The sequence below is a fragment of the Sinohyriopsis cumingii genome, chromosome 5 (assembly GCF_028554795.1).
Source record: "Sinohyriopsis cumingii isolate HCF-2022 chromosome 5, ASM2855479v2, whole genome shotgun sequence".
NCBI classification, from domain to species: Eukaryota; Metazoa; Mollusca; class Bivalvia; order Unionida; family Unionidae; genus Sinohyriopsis; species Sinohyriopsis cumingii.
This window is the reverse complement of record NC_142965.1, coordinates 121,409,996-121,425,272: the sequence shown is the minus strand read 5'-3', so window position 1 is coordinate 121,425,272 and position 15,277 is coordinate 121,409,996.

The following is a 15,277-nucleotide window of genomic DNA, read 5'->3' as shown; positions in this document are numbered from 1 at the left end:
AGATTCCGATACGTGGATTATCCGTGACAAACTCGACCCTGTTCTTGCTAACGGAAAGACCGTTCTGGTCAGTAAAGATTCCAAACCAGGAATGCTGACCGGGATTGATCAACCATATTACGCTCGAGCGTATCCTGTAACCGCAGTCATTTATGGAATCTATCCGTTAAAAAAAACAAAAATTGATAAACTCACCCCGATGAGAACGACTACGTCGTTGGCGTTAAATTGTGTAGCCGAGCGAGTAATGGAACATTTTAAAAACGCAAAACGAGGAAACGGTTTAACCGATCTGCGACGTGAAAAAATAGCAGCATGGGCTGAGCAAGTCAAGGATACTGGGGCATCAATAAATGATGTTGCTGTGCTATCAAGTAAATTAAAATTTTCAATAACAGTAAAAACACTAACCGGGGAAATATTATATAATTCGAAGCATTATAAAAAGTCAGGATAGTAGTATAAGGGGTGAGATTAGCGACAATGGGAATTAGCATTAAAAACACCCCCTGGGTAAGATTAGCGACAATGGAAATTTAACATTAACCACCCTGGGTAAGATTAGCGACAATGGAAATTTAACATGGGCAAAAAAACCTGGGTAAGATTAGCGACAATGGAATTTAACATTGGAGAAAGGAAAAAAAAGGAAATATTGAGATTAGCGACAAAGGCATTCGAACAATGGAAAAAAAAATCGATTCTAGGGACAAAGGCAATTGAACATGGGGAATAGAGTTTGGGTCTGTCTAGGGACAAGGGGAATTGAACATGGGAATAGAGTTTGGGTTTGTCTAGGGACAAAGGGGAATTGAACATGTTAGAAAAAAAAACTACTTTAGGGACAAGGGGAATTGAACATGGGATTTTTTTTAAAAATTTTTATAAAGGGGTAGGCAATCGAAAGGCTATCTCTTTTCGAGAAATGTGGGTGGCCCTGAAAAGGGCCTTTGGATTTATGTTAATATTAATATTAACATAGACGGCATCTGTCACATCTTCTTCTTCTTAAACTCCTTCTAACTGCAGGCCCATACACAAGTACCCTCTTGAGGCATCCTTGTCTTTCTATGTAAACTCTTCTCATCCATAGACTAGTATCTGTCGTATCAACAACAGTCCACTTGGACCGGACATACATGAGCATGTTCGTCCTAAACATCATTGAAGACACAAGGCTGGATGATTCAACTGTGGTCCACATCGTGAGGCGACGAGAACAGGTGAATCAATGCAGTGAACTGCGCTTATTTATAGGTAGAGGAAGGATTGAAACGGATTGAGTTCATTCACCAATCAGAACACGCGTTACAAAATTCAGTCAGTCCACATCCAATCCGAAGAGAGCAGTCTGTGACGTCATGTGGTCTATATAGATTCGCTAGCGCCTGTGTGCTGTCAATCTATGCGACAGTGATTCAACATGACGGAAACTCAGAAAACGATCCATTGGGGTGCACCAGCAGGTGAGACTGCCCAAGGGAACCCGGACTTACTTTCAGAAGAGGTACATTGGGATTTTGTGGATTTTCTTACCTCGCAAGAATTTGTTCCTGAACCTTCGTCTCATTCTTCATTACCGCAAGTGGAGAATTTTAGACAGAGACAGAAAGAAGAATTGGAGAAATTTATGCAACGACAAAAGGAAGCGGAACAAGCTTTTCTCCTACAGCAACAGCAACAGCAACAAGAAGAGGTAAGAAAAAAACAACAGCAACAACAGCAAGAAGAAGTAGCAGCAAAGAAACAAGAGGGTGAAAATCAAACGGCTACGGTACTGTTGGACATTTTAGCGGAGTTAAGAAGTCTGAAACAAATGTATCAGACTTCTTTATCACGACCGAAGAGAATACGACCTTCCCGAGCTAAACACGCCAACCCTGTGACTAAGCCTATCGTACCACCCTTAGTGATTTCAACCCAATCATCATCATCATCAGAAATAGGCCTCGGCCGTGGCAAAGGCTTAAGGCAGTTAAAGTTGATTGCTTAAACTCACCCCTACACCAAAAAAGGCCCTTTTCAGGGCCACCCACTTCTCTCGAAAAGAGATAGCCTTTCAATTTGCCAATAACTCAAAAATCAACAACAAAAAAAACATTTTACCCTTATAGTACATGTCTGTGTATGAGTGCGTGAGTGTAGCTTCTTATTTTAAAATCAAAACTCAAAGACACTTACCTTATATAATTAATGTATTCTTTTCTCCATAGTTACAATCCAATTCACAATTCACAACAGAACACTTTATAAATTACATTCACTTCTTCTGTTTCTTTTTTTTACTCTCTCTTTTTTTTCAATTTCTTCACCGTCACAGTCTTTTCCTCCTCACTTTCTTCCCTTCTTCTTTTCTTCTCCTGTTTCTTTTTCTTCACCTCGCTGCTTTCTTCCTCTGAAGAATCTCTCTCTTCTTCTGAAGAATCCCTCTTTTCTTCCAACTCCTCTTGTTTCTTTTTTGGGCAATCTGGAGACCAATGTCCTTTTTCTTGACAATAATAACAGGTATCTTGACTTTTGTCTTTTCTAGCCCCGCTTTTTGTTCTTTTTTGACGGTCTGGACACCCTGAAGACCAATGCCCTTTCTTCTGACAGATATAGCAAGTATCTTGACTTTAATCTCGAAAGGAAGGAGAGTAGTCCGTCGGCTGGTCTGAAGAGAATTTTCTAATGACCCCTCGTAAAGCTCTGATGAAACGTTCCATCTGGGTAGTCTCTTCCATCGTTGTGCTCGGTTTGAGAGTGAAATGAATAGTGAAAGGACAAGACACACACCCTTTTTATATACGCTGGTTTGCCATGACTATAAATTAGTCTATGGTGTTTAAACTTGAGTCATTTGACGTTTTGCACTCAAGATGAAACGATCCTATTCATTCGAGAAGAAAGAAGAAGAAGAAAGTAAGAGGCAGAAACGTGATCTATCGCCTCGTACCAGAGCTGAAGTCTTGGCACAAATTCATGCCAGTGATTTTGAAGAGGACATGAGTGAACCAGAATCCGAACCCTCTAAACAAAGTTCACCACTCTTAGTCAACCCTGAAAAGTACTATTCCATTCGAGAGACGGAAAAGCGCTCCTCTAGAAAATTTAGAACCACGGCTTACACCTACACAGTGAAGTTTAAAGATTTCAAGTCCGACGTACCATTGGAGAAAGCAGAAGGGTTTATCACCGAGATGTGGGATTCTTTGCTCACCGCACTCAAGCGACAATGTCAACCCAAAGAAGACGATCGCTTGACACTATCCATAGATCACGACAGCTTGAAATCCCCTGTTTGGATCGAGTTTAGCAGACCCGCAGAACTAACCCCTTCCAAAGTCATGGACAAGATTCAACACGTACAACAATCTAATGACCAGTTTGACATCACCGATGGTAAAGCCACACTGAAAACGACCCACGTCTCTCATCCTCAAGGGACCGGACAACGCAATAAGGTGTTATTGGTGAACGACCTTCGCAACACCAAAAAGAGTCTCGTCCAAATTCACAATTCTCAAGACCAGATGTGTTTAGCCCGAGCCATCGTGGTGGGACGAACCTATGCCAACAAGAACGACACGGTAGAATGGAAAAGAGCCTGGAAAACTATTCAACGATCCGACCGAGCCAAACAACGAAACGAAACAGAACTCCTGTTACAACAAGCCGGACTGTCCAAAGATACACCCTGTGGCATTCCTGAGATGCAGACATTGCAAGATGTCCTAGGTCCACTCTACACCTTGAAAGTGCACCCTCAAGAAATGCGCGGACCTCTGTTGTTTCGAGGGAAAGACTTTAAGGACGGAAAATACATTCATGTCTATTATCACGATGACCATTTCGATACCATTACCACTATCACTGGATTCCTGGGATACAGTTATTACTGTGAGAAATGTGACTATGGCTATAACAATCGAGAGCAACACAAACATTGCGGATGGAAATGCCCAGGATGTTTGGCCTCTCCACCCTGTCTGAGCGAAGGACAAGAAAGAGTACAATGTCCTGCTTGTCTGCGCACGTTTGTCAGCCCTGCCTGTTACCAACAACATCTGAAGACGCAAGGTTCACAGCAGAAATGTGCTTGTCAACTGCTGAGATTGTGCCCTACGTGTCGAAAAGGCCTACGTACCAATAATACCAAGGCACACGTATGTTCAGGAAAGAAAAAATGTCACATTTGTCACCACATCGTGGACTTGGAACACCAATGCTACGTGCAAAAATACCAACCCCCACCAGAGAAAGAGGACGGTCACAAGAAGAAAGGCAATTTCATCTTTTTCGATTTCGAATGCATGCAAGAGACTGGCATTCACATTCCTAATTTCTGCGTGGCTCATCGAGCGTGCGAGAAGTGCATTCAAGAACCTATCTTCAGTCATTGCCCTCACTGCAGCAAGATTCCCCGAGGGCGTGAAAAAATCTTTCGAGGACCGAACACGTTAGCCGATTTTGCCCAATGGGTCTTAGATCCCATCGACAAGACGTGGAGCCAAGAGGACATCGAACGTTACGGAGATTGTCATCGTCATGCCACGGTGATGGCTAACAATTTCTCCGGATACGATGGACAGTTTCTTTTGAGGTACTATACGGAACATGGCACCGAACGTCCTAAAGTCACTTTGAACGGAGCCAAAATCATTTTCATGCAAGTGGGACAAGTGCAGTTTAAAGATTCGATGAGTTACTTGGCCATGCCTTTGAGTCGAATGCCTAAAACGTTTGGAATGACAGAAATGGCTAAAGGTTATTTTCCTCACTTTTTCAATACGGAAGCCAATCAACACGCCGTTCTACCCCATTTGCCTGAGGCTCACTATTACGACCCCGACAACATGCGTACCGAACAACGAGAAGCTTTCTACGCTTGGTACCAGGCTCACGCCTCCGACCCTTTCGACTTTCAGGAAGAAATGCTAAAGTATTGTCGTTCTGACGTGGACATTTTACGGCGTTGCTGTGGAAAATTTCGAGAACTGTTCAGGGAACACGGAGGGGTCGATCCTTTGAAAGAAGCTTGCACCATTGCCAAAGCGTGTTCCTTAGTGTATCGACAACGATTCATGCCTGAAAACACCGTGGCTGTCATCAGTCCTCAAACGACCCACTATGTCAAACGTCAATACTCGGTCAAAGCCCTACGTTGGTTACATTACTTGTGCGACAAGGAAGACAAATGGATTCAGCATGCCCGCAACGGAGGAGGCGAAAAGACCATCGGAACGTATTCGGTCGATGGCTGGGACTTAGAAAACCCCAAGATCGTGTACGAGTTTAACGGTTGCTTATTTCACGGATGTCCCGTCTGTTACCCTGATCGTAGCACTAAAAATCAGTTTTTACAACGAACCATGGAAGACTTGTACGAGGACACTTGTCAGCGACGCCTAAAGTTAGAACAGCAAGGATACCAAGTGGTGGAAATGTGGGAACACGAGTACGATCACCGTATGAAAACCGATCCCGAGTTTAAACGTGCCGTGGAAAGTTACAAGCTCATGGACCCCCTAAACCCGAGGGATAGTTTGTACGGAGGAAGGACCAATGCCACCTGTTTGCTGTACCAAGCCGACGAAGAGAAAGGAGAAGAAATCAAATACTTGGACGTGTGTTCGCTGTATCCCTACGTGTGCAAATATTGTCCCTTTCCTGCAGGGCACCCACAATTATTCACGGAACACATCGACCTGAAAAACATTCGACAATACGAAGGCTTGATCAAGTGTAAAGTTTTGCCGCCCACGAACCTATACCATCCCGTCTTACCTCACCATTGTCAAGGCAAACTGCTGTTTTCATTGTGCCGTACTTGTGCCGAAACGTGCAACCAAGACCAACCTTGTCAGCACACCCAGGAAGAACGTGCCTTGACGGGAACCTGGATCAGCGTAGAATTGTTCAAAGCTCTGGACATGGGATACCAACTGTTAGAAGTGTACGAAATTTGCCACTTTCCCAAGACACAACAATACCACAAGGGTGACCCCAGTCAGAAAGGCATTTTCGCAGACTACGTGGAAGCTTTTTTGAAACTGAAGCAAGAAGCCAGCGGCTATCCTTCCTGGTGTCACACTTCCGAAGACGAAAAGACATTCAAAGAGAAATACTATGAACAAGAAGGCATCTCTTTAAACCATATCGAGAAAAACGAAGGCAGGCGGTCGTTTGCCAAAGTGATGTTAAATTGCTTGTGGGGTAAAATGGCACAACGACCGTGTTTATCCAAGACGGAATATTTGACAGAACCTTCCCGTTACTTTCAGATGATTCACGACAAAACCAAATACATGAAACACGTGGACGTCGTTCGCGAGGATTTGATCTTGGTCAATTACGAAGAAGGTCTGGACTTTGTACAAGACGACCCCTTTGGAAATGTCATCATTGCGGCTTACGTGACAGCTCATGCTCGCTTAAAATTGTACGAAGCTTTAGAACTGTTAGGGGAACGTGTCCTGTACTTTGACACGGACAGTTGCATTTACATCCATCACCCGAGTCAACATCACCCTGACATCGAATGAGACCGTTTAGGAGCCTGGACAGACAAACATCCCGACGACAAGATTCTAAGTTTCGTCAGTGGTGGTCCCAAAAATTACGGCTACGAATACCGGGACCCACAAGGAGAATTGCACACGACGTGTAAAGTGAAAGGATTGACTCTGAATTATCGTACCAGTCGTGTGGTGAACTTTGGGGTATTGAAATAAGCCTTGCAATCGGGAGAGGATGCAAACTTTAAAGTGACCACCTATCAACCAAACAAAATTGTACGTTTACCCACTCACCACATCGTCAGTCGACCCTTGGAAAAAGTCTATCAAATCGTGTACCAGAAGCGAGTGCGACTTCCCAATCATTTCACCTTACCGTATGGACAGGTCGGTATTGGTCTGTATATAAAAAGAAACCCTAGGCAAGATCGATAGTTCATTGTGACTACCAAGACCGAGCGAACAAGATGAATACTTTCAGAGAAACACAAAACAAGTTTAGACAGGCACAATTCAAGTGTGGGGCTTCTGAAGTGGAATGCGATTGTGAGCCTTGCGACTTTTCAACCTGTGTTAGTGACGGTGCCAGAAGATCCCGTCACCCAGGACGGGACTGTCGTGGACAGGCCTGAAAGACCCTTTCGGGAGGACACTTGTGTGACCTTACCCCCTACTATAGAACTGGTTAGAACATTACCCAAAACATGTTGTACAGACATTTGTGTTTATTCCACGTTAATGGTTATCATGTGCCTTTTATCCTTATACTGAAGCCTTTGGCTTTTATGTATTTTTGTCTGTCTTATTCATGTTTGAAACATTCAATAAACGTGTTCTGAAAAAAAGTATATAAACTCTTGTCTTGTTTGTTTTCGTGTCACAAGTGACATTTCTCACACTATGGCTACCTCTGCTGTCTCTGCTCCCTCTTCCTCTACTGTCAAAGTCATCGACGAACACTTAGATCGTGCCAGTTGGGAGGCTTTGTATCTTCGCCATCCCTTTAACATGCTCATTGCTGGACCTAGCGGTTCAGGCAAAACCGAATTCGTCAAACGTTTGATCGAACATAAACATCATTTGATCGATCGGCCACCTCAACGGATCATGTGGTGTTACAAAGAGTGGCAATCGGCGTACAGCCTCTTGCGAGAAAGTCAAGGCGATTCCATCGTGTTTGTGGAAGGCATTCCTAAAGAAGACGACGGCATCGTCTCTGACTCCCGTCAAACCCATTTGGTCATTTTTGACGACATGTTAGGAGAAGACGAAGAAGAAATTAAACTGTGGTTCACGCGCAAAGGGCATCACCGTAATGCCAGTGTCGTTTACATCACCCAAAATTTGTTTCAACAAAGTCAAGCCCATCGCACCATCAGTCTCAATGCGCATTACGTGGTCTTGTTTAAAAGCCCTCGAGATAAATCGCAAGTGCAAGTCTTAGCCAAACAGTTAGGAACGCCTTGGCTGACTCAGGCGTACGACGATGCCACTCAAACTCCACACGCCTATTTACTCGTCGATTTGAAACCTACGACCCCCGAGGATTTGCGATTTCGTACCCACTTGTTTCACCACTGGTGCCAAGACGGAGGCCCTGTCCTGTACACGTCTCCGTCCTCGACTTCATTACACTCCACACAAAAAAATCTATAAAAACCTCAGACCCTTTTCGTCTGTCTCACACAGCGTCAACATGACGTCCCTTCAGTCGCATCTTCCCGTCAAATTGATTCGTGCCTTGTATGGGATCAGTCGAGAAAAAAATCCACAAATACGAGCTCGTGTCTTAGAAGCTAGTCTCAAAGAAGTCTTACGATGGTTCACGGTGACGGCACGTCAATTACTCCAAGGAATCATTCAGATTCCTCATCAAACCAAACGCTTTTTCAATCGAAACAAAGTCGCTTTGGTCCAACTGGTCGATCCCCGCATCGACACTCAAACCAAAAAACAAATCATTTTGAAACCTGGAGGGAGCGGTACTCTAGGAGGGGTCATCATTCGCTCTCTCTTAAGATGGGATCCTAATGCCCCCAAACTTCTCCCCCAGAAAAAAGTCCAACGAAGCCCCAAGAAAAAGAAAAAGACCAGGTCCCCAAGAAGAACTTCTCCAGTGGCGGGACCCTCCTCTGACCAGACACCACCCCAGAAAAAGAAAAGAAGCCCCCAGAAAAAGAAACAGAGAAAAATTCCCCAGGAAAAGAAAAGTCCACAGAAGAAAACTAGTCGCAAGAGAGGCACTTCGGCCAGGACGCAACTTTACACTCGCAAACCACGACCTGCCACGGCGGTGACCGCATCTCCGGCAGCCTCACGTTCATCCACTTCTCCGTTGATGACACCAAGAACTGAAGAGTACTTGGAGACGTTGATCACACCAAGAACTTCTCCGTTGATGACCCCAAAAATTACTTCCCCAGTGGTAGGACTCTCCAATTTAGTGGCAGTGGCTGCTGCTCACAAAGTACCTTCTCCCAAAATCAAAATCCAAGAAAGATCGGGCATGTTACAAAGATTACTGGATTTGTCCAAGCAAGAACTGGCTCGATTTAGTCCGTTGCGTACCCCTGCACGACGTGTCATGCCTGTCCTCAAATTGATACGACGTAAAGACAATCAGTGGCGACGCGTTCCAGTATAAAAAAGGTGTGTGACCAAGTAGGGTATCAGTGTTGTTTGGTGCTCCTGAAGACTCAAAGATGTCAACCTCCAGAAAACCCCAAGGAAAGAAAAGAAAAGGACTACCACCACGTTTAATCAAACATGGGGACATGTTATCTGTCCTGTCCAAAGCTTCTCCACCTCTACGAAAAAAACTCATTCAATCGGCCTCCAAAGAGGTCATCGATACCGTGTGCGAATGTTGTTTGAACGTCTTGAAAGGCACGATCCCTTTGTCCAAACACCAGAAACAATGCTTAAGCAAACATCGTCACGTTCTTCGCCAAATGGTTCAAAAGAAAATTCCGATTCGTCAAAAAAAGAAGATGTTGGTCCAACGTGGAGGCATTTTACCTCTCTTGTTAGGCCCCTTACTGAAAGGAGTCTTGGGAACCATGTTGGGAGGACTGGTGGGAGCAAGATAAAAAGGCCCTCGGAAGTCCCAAGATTTCAGAATCGACCCCTGACAACCCCATGGAAGGACGAAAACTAGCTTTAGTGCCTTACAAACGATGGATGGAATACCATCGGTGGCAAGAACAACGCACCCCGTATTTACCTCCCAATCCCCATTTGAGCGAGATGTCCCAGTTACAACACGAATTGCAGTCCTTGATGGATCGCCAAGATTTGTCCGAAACAGAAAAATCGCAAAAGTACGGTCAACTCTTGCAACGACTGCAACTCTTTCACCAGAAAGCTTTAGACGAAACAGCTCTACCCACTCTGAAAGATTTTAAGACCTTGATGAAAAGTCCAGCACCATCACCAGTACCAGTACCAGTACCAGTACCACCACTACCAGTGACCAAAACAGAAAAAGGAGAAGAAGAAGAAGGGTTTCAAACTCCACCAGAAAAAGTACGCAAGTTAACAACACCACCTACTTCCAGAATTGGATGGATTAAAAAGATGATGGCCACCCCTTCTTCATCACAAGAGAAAAAGAAAGTGAAGACAGAAGTGAAGACAGAAGTGAAACAAGAACCGATATCCCCCGCTCAGACATCATCCTCTTCAACACCTATTGCCGGTCGCACACGCAAAGCATTGCAATCCAAGAAAATACCCCAAGAGAAAAAGAGTAGCATCCTCCAAGAGTGGGTGTCTTATTAACACACCAACCAACACAAAAAATGGAAAAAGTCTTAGCCAGCATTTACTACGATCCCTCCCATCCTGCAGGTTACGCAGGAGTTCAAAAATTGTATCGTGCTGCCAAAACGCGACTGAAAAGTCTCCGTTTACCTCAAGTGCAACGATGGTTACAAGAACAAGCTACCTACACTTTACACAAACCCATTCGACGCAAGTTTGCCAGAAGTCGCACCCGAGTGGAAGGCATCGATCATCAATGGCAAGCCGATTTAGCCGATGTCTCTCATTTGGCCAGCTTCAATCGTGGCTACAAATATTTGTTTTGTGTCATCGACGTCTTTTCCAAATTTGCCTGGGTCGTGCCCTTGACTTCCAAATCGAGCAGCGAGTTAGTGCGAGCCCTGCAACGAGTGTTAAAACAAAGTGGCCGTCACTCTCTTCGATGGCAAACGGACAAAGGTACCGAATTTCTGAACCAACCTTTCCAAAAAGAATTAAAGAAACGTGACATTCAATTTTTTACCACCGAGAATCCCGAAACCAAAGCCAGCATCGTGGAACGTTTTCAACGCACTTTGAAAGAACGCATGTGGAAATATTTTACGCATCACCACACTCTGAAGTACATCGACATCTTACCGCACCTGGTGCAAGCGTGCAACCAATCTTACCATCGAATCATCGGACGTGCCCCGCAAGACGTGACTCCCGACAACGAAGTGTTGGTGTTTGAGCGCCTGTTTGGTACGTCCCCGACGAGGGCTGTCCCCAAGAAAAGTGGAGAGTTAGCCGTAGGAGATTGGGTGCGCATTGGCAAAACCAAACGCACTTTCGACAAAGGTTACTTACCTAACTGGACGACCGAATTGTTTCGCGTCACTGGACGAGTGCATGGCCGTCATCCTGCCGTCTATAAATTGGAAGACATGAACGGAGAAGTGCTCAAAGGAACGTTTTATTTGCCCGAGTTACAACGTGTCACCAAAAAAGAAGACGACGTGTACGACATCGAAAGCATTCTCGAACGCAGAACCCGTAAAGTGGGCAAACGACGTGTGAAAGAAGTCAAAGTACGTTGGAAAGGATATCCACCCAGTTTTGATTCTTGGATCGACGCTTCGCAAGTCATCGACTATAAAAAGAAGTGACCATCATGCCCTTTCACACAGACGCAGCTACGTCGACCACTCCTCCTTCACCTAGTTCTTCTGTGCAAGATTTACAAAAACAACCCTTGTGGGTGTGGTGTGGAGAACGTGTGCCTAAAACGCAAATCGTCTTTTTCTGCCAAATCTTCGTGGTGTATTGTGTCATCGGGGCAGCCATCGCCAATTTGAGTTTGCAACAAGGAGACAAACAATTGTGGACCATTTTATTGAGCAGTTGCATCGGTTACCTGCTTCCCAATCCCTCCCTGAAATTCTCCTCGAACGGGAACCACGGGAACCTTGTGTCCAGTGCCAGTGCCAGTCACCACTCCAACAACAATCACAACCAGAACCTCATTTTGGGCGGAGACACGCCTCTGACGTTCAGTAACCCCTCGGACAGCCACAGAACTCTGGAATTATGAGTCACCAAAACCAATTTTACTTAACCTTACCCAGTGACAGTTCCATGGAGGTGTTCCCCAACAACACGTTGTGCTGTTACACGGCCAAATTACCTCAAGCCATCCAGTTAGATCACGAAGCCCATTGGGAAGTGGCTTTGGTAGAAATGATTCACCCTACACAAATCCAAAACATCACCGAAATGCAAAACACTTTTGAGGTCGAAATCCTGAACCAACAATTACAAGGAGTCATGAATGACATCGGGTTTTCAGGGGACACAAGATCATCCAACAATTCACCCTTCAATATCTACACCTTGAAAATTCCGGCAGGGTTTTATTTTAGTGGTCAACATTTGGTGGACACCATTACTTCCAGGTTCGAGTTAGCCTTTGGCAAAGCCCTGAACAGAGTCACAAAAAGTGTCACCCTGGAGTACCATAAAGTGGCTCGTCGCTTACTGATGAAATTTCAGGATACCCAAACGTTGTCCATCAGTTTTAATCGTGACTTGTTTGATATTTTTTGTGGAGACACAAAAATGGCTCCAAATTTTAAACCGAAGATCAACAGCAATACGGAATTTTACAAGTTTTTCGATTCCCTGTAGAACTGAACCAAGGACTGAATTTGATGTTCGTGTACTCCGATGTGGTGGAGTATAACGTGGTGGGACACACCTCTGTGCCGTTACTGCGTGTCATTCCTTTCAAAGTGGATAGTACCACAACCAGTGACCAGGAAGGTGGAAACACTTACCACGTCCACCGGGAATTTGTCCATCCTCATTATTTGCCTGTCAGCAAGTCGTATTTGGACACGGTCAACATTGCTATAAAAGGAGATTTGGGACAAAATATTCCATTCACCAAAGGAAAAGTCACGGTGAAACTCCATTTTCGAAAACGGTTCTCCCACGACTCGTAAGTCATGTATCCAGTGTATCGAGGGGTTGCTCGACAGCGAGGACACGGTTTATGAGATATGTTAAAATCGGCCTTTCGTTCGGTGGCCCCAGGGTTGAAACCGATGGTGACACGCGGATTGCACGCCTTGAAAGATGCGGCACTGACGCAAGGCAAAGAATTTCTCCAAAATGTCATCATCGACAAACAAAACCCTAAAGAAGCCTTCATGAGGGCAGGCAAAAATGTCTTGCTGAAAACAGGCAAAGATCTTTTGGGCCGACGCGAAACACCTATAAATGCCCTGCACGCTACCGAGTCAGGCATTCAGCAAGGACAAGGCAGAAAGAGACGACGAAGAAAATACCCTTTCACCAGACTTCAAGCTAGAAAGGCAAAGAAAAGAAGAACCGTTCGAGACTTAGACGTTTTCGATTATTGAGACACAGCAACAAAAAAAATGATGCACCGAGAGTCTTGCGACTGTTCCAAGACGGAACTGGATCTGTTTGCCATGCCACCCACCATGATGACCATGCAAGAATCCCATTGGGTGGAATTTCATCCCGTCTCCTCATTGACCGATTCCGCTCCCATCGAGTTTGAAATCAAAGGACAGCCCTAAGATTACATCGATTTGAATAGCAGTTACTTGTACTTGAAAGTCAAAGTTCAAGATAAGGATGGAAATGCTATAGACACTGAGCCAGTAGCTCCCGTCAACAATTTCATGCATTCCTTGTTTAGCGGAGTGGACTTGTACTTGAATAACAAACTAGTCAGTAGCAGCATGGATACTTACCCTTATCGAGCGTACCTGGAAAATCTCTTGACGTACGGAATAGACGTCAAGAACACTCATCTCAATGCCTGTGTGGTATGGGAAGCTGACGATGCACGCGAATTTGAAACATTCAAAACTGATACAGCCAAAGACCACAATGCGGGATTTGTAGAACGAAGAGACAGAATCAAAGACGGACACAGTTTAGAACTGATGGATCGTTTGCATTTGGACATGTGGTTGCAAGAAAAATATTTGCTGAACGCGGTGGATGTCCGCCTGAGACTGAATCGGAGCAGTGCCGCTTTCCATTTAATAGCTGATAGTGACGATAATTACAAAACCAAAATCCAAGAAGCCAGACTCTACGTACGCCGTGCGGAAGTGTTACCTAAAGTGGGAAACGACATCAGCCAGACGTTGAGCAGAACGACCGCCAAGTATCCGATCCGACGCGTAGAAGTGAAAACCTTCACCATTCCTAGGGGACAGCGATCCATGATTGAAGATCATCTGTTCCAAGGACAGTTACCCAAACGTTTGATTGTTGGTATGGTCGAGAATACAGCCTTCAACGGAGCTATCGCTAAAAATCCTTCTACTTTCAACACTTTGACGTGTCCAAGATCGAAGTCAGTCGCGATGGCAAGACCTTGTGTACCCGACCTTTCGAACCTAACTTTGACAAGAAGAATTACTTGAGATCGTACTTGTCGCTGTACGAAGCCACGGGACAGCTAGGAACCAACACCAGTCACGGCATTACGTACGAGGATTATGCAGGAGGCTACGCTTTGTGGGCTTTCGATTTCACTCCAGACCAAGGCAGCGACGAGGGACATTTCCACCCTATAAAATCTGGCCAGATTCGTGTGGAACTTCAGTTTGCAAAGCCACTGGACGAGACAGTGAACGTCATCCTGTATGCAGAATTCGATAATACCATAGAAATCAACAGTTTGAGAGAAGTCATTCTGGATTACTAGAAGCTATGGAAGACTGTTATCCCTCTTTACCTAGTGGAGAAGCTTTGAAGATGGAATGTGAGGAGACCGTGGAAGGAGAATCCCAACACAAAGACGAAAAGGACATCGTGATCAAGTCGAGATGTCCAGAACAAGAACAGCAATTGGTCTCCTACTGTGCTACATACCTGGCAGACACAATTACGACATGGATGAAGCATGATTACTATGGATGTCAAAACATCAGTCAAAAAGAAAAATTCAACGAATATCTGGACGAAGCTTGGAGTCTGTTTAAAAAAGACGTGTTACGTTGGTGGTATAAAGACTTGCGTGAACATTTCTGTCCTCCATTAACGACTCGAGACATCCATTACATCAAAACCCTCTTTGACAAATTCAAAGAGAAAGTCGAGATCGAAATTGATCACTTATTATCAGCAAAAGAACATTTAGTGACTTATTTTGATCGTGATTTTTCTAGAAACGATGAGAAAGTAAATCGTTGATTTTGTGACTAGTATGCTTATTTTGTTGTCTTAAGCTAGGAAACGTAGTGTCCATCCATGACTCAATGACTTGCAACAGTGGAAATCACAATTTCATTCACAACGTTGCCAACCCTGTGTACAGTAGAGTGTAAATTGAAAAAAATATTTGATGTTATATTGTTGGATTATTGTTAAAAAATGTTAGAGTTGTTGGTTAGTGTTAAGTGATTTTTGAATAAAAAATGATGTGTTTTGAAAAAAATGCCTTTGTGATTTGTTTGGCTCTAAGAATGTTTGATTCATGCTCTTTGACTTCT